This window comes from Diaphorina citri, unplaced genomic scaffold (assembly GCF_000475195.1).
Source record: "Diaphorina citri unplaced genomic scaffold, Diaci psyllid genome assembly version 1.1 scaffold710, whole genome shotgun sequence".
NCBI lineage: Eukaryota > Metazoa > Arthropoda > Insecta > Hemiptera > Psyllidae > Diaphorina > Diaphorina citri.
The window spans coordinates 8,135-15,355 of NW_007378143.1; positions in this window are offsets into that span (position 1 = coordinate 8,135).

Consider the following 7,221-nt stretch of genomic DNA (forward strand, 5'->3'; position numbering starts at 1 on the left):
AAACAGAATATCTCGAGAACGGTAAGAGCTAGAGACTTGAAATTTGGCATGCAGCCGTCAAATATGACAAGGATGCTGTAAACAGAATATCTCGAGAACGGTAAGAGCTAGAGACTTGAAATTTGGCATGCAGCCGTCAAATATGACAAGGATGCAACACGAAACTTGGTTAAGATCGGTGCATTGCTTAGCGGCATTTCGGCCGCTTTTTGGCCGTTTTCGGTGTAATTCAATAATATCTCGGGAACGGTATGAGCTAGAGACTTGAAATTTGGTATGTAGTCAACAAATGTGACAAGAATGCAACACAAAATACTCGGTTAGGATAGGTGCTGTAGTTGGCGGCATTTCGGCCGCTTTTTGCAGGTTTCGACCGTTTTTTGGCGGTTTTCAGCTATACCGACTAAACGGTTAGAGATATTGTAAAAGTTAAGGTTAAAAGCACTCAAATAAGCATAATTTAATAGGATAAGGAAAGTCGTGTGATGTTCACACCAGATATTTTTTTTTTTAAATATTTTCCTCTAGTTCTTTCTAAAATTAGCTTGTCCAATTTTTCCTCCTGTCCACCCTGTATTTGATTTCCTCTGGCATATGAGATAGTTCTCATATAACTGAAATGTGGACACGCCCATAGCGTTTATAATCAAATTGTCTTTTATGTGATGATGCTTGTTGATTGAATTTGATTTTGACCCGATATGTTAGTGTACCACGAGGTGAAATTGGGTTCGATCCCTAACGAAGGGGAAAAATCGGAAAATACACGGATACTGATAGGTTGTCCCAAGAAGACGTGTAATTGAATTGGAACAATACGACTAAAACAGAATTAAAGAGAAAGAGAAGAAAATTGACCACGCCTCCACTAAAGAAAATGCAATTGTGACTAAAATTTAGTCATTCAACTTCTATGCCGAATCGGTTCGTGTAAAGATACCTAGACAGGCGTCCTTACTGGAACTTGGCCTGGTGCACTGCCGTGCGCTCAGATAACCTGTAAACCATTTAGTTAATAACTTTTAGGTCAAAATTCTTTTCTCGTCTATTCCAAATCTGACCAAACCCATCTTGAACCATATCAAGAAGTGGAAAGTCTACTTGTGCCAATGTCGAGTATCAAAAACCCATATCTAATTTGCCTCTCACACAATGCCGCACAGTATATGTATTATAATAAGCAATACGAGTATATGTATAAACCTATGTTGCACAATTTATGTGCATCACATAGCCCTGGATACGAGAAATGCATTTTGTGCATCCTGCTCTCTCACATGACAGTTAGGTCAAAATTCTTTTCTCGTCTATTCCAAATCTGACCAAACCCATCTTGAACCATATCGAGAAGTGGAAAGTATACTTGTGCCAATGTCGAGTATCAAAAACCCATATCTAATTTGCCTCTCACACAATGCCGCACATTATATGTATAATAAGCAATATATGTATAAAAGTATAAACCTATGTTGCACAATTTATGTGCATCACATAGCCCTGGATACGAGAAATGCATTTTGTGCATCCTGCTCTCTCACATGACAACAATTGGCCATCGTACATCATTTCCCCATGGGTGGGGGACACAGGCAGAGTTTGATTTGACTCCCAATGGTTGTCAAATCCGTACCACTCATAAAAGATGATTACAGTTAGACCTCTTCATGAGACTCTCTCCAACATTAGGTGTAGTCACCGGCAGAAAGAGTACGGGGTACTTTGAAAACTTTACCTATCCTTTCTGATGAATTTTGTATGAATGGGTGTCAACACTGAAATTTATAGTGGCATTTTTTGAAAGGTATCTATAGGCATTTCAAAATTACTAGTGAGTTACCTTAGTTTTTAAGCACAGACTTTCCCTGAGAACAATTTTCTGTAGGTTACGTTTTCTGGCAAGCAGAAAACTTCTCACGCAATGCAAGTAAGTATTACCTTTATTTTTCCTCCTTACTCATCAGATTTTTACTTTCCTTATCTTATAGGAAGGAAAGTAATGTAATCGGGTCACATTTTGGATGGTCAGTTTTTAGTGCCAAAACACGTTTTGAGGTCCCTAGAGCCTAAATCCAAAGTTTCAGCTATTGGTTGATGATTACAGTTAGACCTCTTCATGAGACTCTCTCCAACATGAGGTCTAGTCACCGGCAGAGAGAGTACGGGGTACTTTGAAAACTTTACCTATCCTTTCTGATGAATTTTGTATGAATAGGTGTCAACACTGAAATTTATAGAAGCATTTTTTGAAAGGTATCTATAGGCATTTCAAAATTACTAGTGAGTTACCTTAGTTTTTAAGCACAGACTTTCCTTGAGAACAATTTTCTGTAGGTTACGTTTTCTGACAAGCAGAAAACTTCTCACGCAATGCAAGTAAGTATTACCTTTATTTTTCCTCCTTACTCAGATTTTTACTTTCCTTATCTTATAGGAAGGAAAGTAATGTCATCGGGTCACATTTTGGATGGTCAGTTTTTAGTGCCAAAACACGTTTTGAGGTCCCTAGAGCCTAAATCCAAAGTTTCAGCTATTGGTCCGTGTGTCTGTCCTTCCTTCTGTCTGTCTGTCTGTAAACAGAATATCTCGAGAACGGTAAGAGCTAGAGACTTGAAATTTGGCATGCAGCCGTCAAATATGACAAGGATGCAACACGAAACTTGGTTAAGATCGGTGCATTGTTTGGCGGCATTTCGGCCGCTTTTTGGCGGTTTTCGGTGTAATTCAATAATATCTCGGGAACGGTATGAGCTAGAGACTTGAAATTTGGTATGTAGTCAACAAATGTGACAAGAATGCAACACAAAATACTCGGTTAGGATAGGTGCTGTAGTTGGCGGCATTTCGGCCGCTTTTTGCAGGTTTCGACCGTTTTTTGGCGGTTTTCAGCTATACCGACTAAACGGTTAGAGATATTGTAAAAGTTAAGGTTAAAAGCACTCAAATAAGCATAATTTAATAGGATAAGGAAAGTCGTGTGATGTTCACACCAGATATTTTTTTTTTTAAATATTTTCCTCTAGTTCTTTCTAAAATTAGCTTGTCCAATTTTTCCTCCTGTCCACCCTGTATTTGATTTCCTCTGGCATATGAGATAGTTCTCATATAACTGAAATGTGGACACGCCCATAGCGTTTATAATCAAATTGTCTTTTATGTGATGATGTTTGTTGATTGAATTTGACCCGATATGTTAGTGTACCACGAGGTGAAATTGGGTTCGATCCCTATCAAAGGGGGAAAATCGGAAAATACTCGGATACTGATATAGGTTTTCCCAAGAAGACGTGTAATTGAATTGGAAAGAAAATGAAATAATACGACTAAAACAGAATTAAAGAGAAAGAGAAGAAAATTGACCACGCCTCCACTAAAGAAAATGCAATTGTGACTAAAATTTAGTCCTTCGGGCCGTTTATTTTTTGGCCGTGCAATATCATCCACTTAATCTCTTTTATTTATCTTTGACAAACTCATTTTCTAAACTAGATTTTATTCCTTAGACTTTTTTAATCTTTACTGGATACCTGTATACTTGTAGCTATTATCTACTCGGTCCTGTCATGACCTGATCTCGTTTATAAATGGGTAGGAATTAATTATAATATTTACTATCGTAATACTAACATACGCAAATTGAAAATAAAAAAATACATAATATTAAACAAGAGAAAGAAAGATTCAATGAAGATAAAGTAAAATTGAAACACAGTAGTGACGTGGTGTGGTGATTTGGCATCTCCACTAGTGATTTGGTATCTCCACTAATTATCAAGTTTGTTTTTCAATGTCAATTGCCACACTTTGAGATTAAATTTAGAGCAAGTAAAATTGAAACACAGTAGTGACGTGGTGTGGTGATTTGGCGTCTCCACTAGTGATTTGGTATCTCCACTAATTATCAAGTTTGTTTTTCAATGTCAATTGCCACACTTTGAGATTAAATTTAGAGCAAGTGGATTTAAGTAATCTGATTGGCTTATACCCCGTAAAGGCGTAAAGGCAAGCGAAAAAAGTACGTTTTGATAATAGTAAGTAAATCATTATTTTATATGACGTAGGAATCTATTACTTATACCTACACTGACCGGCAAAATTACCCGGCCGCTCGTATTTTTTGGTTTTTCTCAAACTGCTGTTCAGTGTTCAATTTTTTTTCGGGAAGTGAAAAAAGGACGTTTTGATAATAGTAAGTAAATCATTATTTTACATGACGTAGGAATCTATTACCTATATGGAATTACAAATAAAGAAAAAGGATTGTGATATTGTTAGTCTTACGACAGTTTCAGACAAAAAATCTGATCAGTGATCCAATGGGAATTACAAATAAAGAAAAAGGATTGTGATATTGTTAGTCTTACGACAGTTTCAGACAAAAAATCTGATCAGTGATCCAATGTAACCACCGCCCGTAGACGTTTCTAATAAGTACTTGAAGTGTACGAGTGTTACAACCATACCACGCCACTGATTAAAGATAATAAAACACACCGAGCTTCACACTTTCAACACTGAAGGAAAAACAAACGCTACGACACTGAGAAAGAAAATCTGCAAAAAATCAACAGGTTGGTAAATGAGCAATATTTATTAACTAATTAACTGATATCAATAACAGGGTTGAATGGTAGAGATTGTCCCAGGCAATAATTTCGCCCTTTGTTTGTGATTTCTTGTATTTATGTACATCAAATTATACCCAATAAAGAGTCTAAATACCTATCTAAATATTATGCTGCTATCAACTCTGTTGTAAAAAGAAAGTAAAAATATTTTTTACTTGTCTTTATGTTGCCTTTTTGCTCACTTACCACACACATGCTTTAGCAACGTAAAGTTATCTAGGTTCTTACTATAGGATCGGTAATCTCTGTGGTTAAAATTTGTCATAGTAAGAATTATACCCAATAAAGAGTCTAAATACCTATCTAAATATTATGCTGCAGGCTATCAACTCTGTTGTAAAAAGAAAGTAAAAATATTTTTTACTTGTCTTTATTTTGCCTTTTTGCTCATTTACCACACACATGCTTTAGCAACGTAAAGTTATCTAGGTTCTTACTATAGGATCGGTAATCTCTGTGGTTAAAATTTGTCATAGTAATACATCATAGGTCAATTTTACAAATTTTGAGGTAACCATGCTTACTGAGTTAACGAATCCAATAACTTTATGTTCCTAAAACTGTCTGATATATACTAGACCGTAGCTTGAGTTGGTAATCTGAATATACATATATTCGAGATCGGGCACTGAAATAGACCCACAGAAATAAATAAATAGGTACTCGTAAATGGGTCTTTCCCATGACAACCATTAAAAACTGCGGTCTGGCATATTTAACTATTACCTACTTTACAAGAAATATTCAAGATAGATAAAAAGAAGAGGGGAGATAGGTACCTACATGAAAATAACAATACCACCTTGATAAAGTCCAAATTAGGCACGTGTTCCTAAAACTGTCTGATATATACTAGACCGTAGCTTGAGTTGGTAATCTGAATATACATATAATTCGAGATCGGGCACTGAAATAGACCCACAGAAATAAATAAATACTCGTAAACGGGTCTTTCCCATGACAACCATTAAAAACTGCGGTCTGGCATATTTAACTATTACCTACTTTACAAAAAATATTCAAGATAGATAAAAAGAAGAGGGGAGATAGGTACCTACATGAAAATAACAATACCACCTTGATAAAGTCCAAATTAGGCACTTCTTGCAATTCTGTTAAATTACATTTCTTTGTTGCATTATCATTTTCTCTTTCACTTAATCATTTGCCTATAACAAAAAGTCTGTAAAGCATTTAATTTAGTTCAAATGATTGACATGGTTCGGGGACAATATCAAGCTGGTAAAGTTGGCCATAGAAATATTATGGAGAAACATTTAAAAATGAGTAAATAAAAAAGAACATCAAAAACACCACATCAAGAAAATCGATCGCTTGAGAATGTCAGGAAAAACAATAAAAAAACCACAGAGAAAGAAGAATAAAATGAATTCAAAGAAGAAGATATGAGAAAAAGAACTAAGATCGATTTCAGACAGGTCAAGGGGTAAGATAATGGGGCAGGTTACTTACCGGATCATGAACATGCCGGTAGTCAGAGGAACTTTCACCCGTGGTACTCTTGTCATCACCCCTGCTGTCCCAGTCCACCTCCTTCTTCAGTGACTGGAAATATACAAAGGCGAAAATGAGGTTAAAAACCAAACAAACCCATCAAGCCAACTAGGGCACTGCCGTCGGTGTCGGCAGTTTCCATTTTCCCAACGAATCACAAATGTTAAACAACGTCGTGCGTGGTTAGTATTTAGACAATGTCTGTCCTGACAATGTCTCAGCCTCATGAGGGCACCTTTGCAATTTTGTTAAATTACATTTCTTTGTTGCATCATCATTGTCTCTTTCACTTAATCATTTGCCTATAACAAAAAGTCTGTAAAGCATTTAATTTAGTTTAAATGATTAACATGGTTCGGGGATAATATCAAGCTGGTAAAGTTGGCCATAGAAATATTATGGAGAAACATTTAAAAATGAGTAAATAACAAGCAGGGTCCGTCCCTCCGGGAATTATTTAGCCCGTAGTTTATTCGATCGTGGTTAAAGAATACCTATGTACCTACTTAATTTGTTTAATATTCAGTTTATTATTATTCTTGATTTGATTTTTTAATTTTACTTTCATGTAATGATTTAAAATCAAGACTAGAGCCCGTTCTCCCTTTATTCCCAATATAGTGTACAAGTCACCCATCCATTTATTGGCCTTCCTCGGCGTAGCTTAACATAGGTAACGCAAAAACGGGTCTTAAATGATCCACTGAAGTGTTATCTAAAACTTTCTCGCTTTGAGTTCATAAGGTCGTCGCGACAAATTTCGAGATCAGAGCTCATTTGTGTCAGAAAATGTGAAAAAAACCCCGCAAAAACCATTTTTTTTGGTCTTTTGGCTTTATGGTTTTCTGGACAAAATTTACACCACCATTTTCGTGTTCCTGGTAAAAAGACCTTCAATTTGATATATAGGTCGACTAGGTTTGGATAAGTCCTTCTATGGGGACAGACAGACAGACCGACTTGCAATTCTGTTAAATTACATTTCTTTGTTGCATTATCATTTTCTCTTTCACTTAATCATTTGCCTATAACAAAAAGTCTGTAAAGCATTTAATTTAGTTCAAATGATTGACATGGTTCG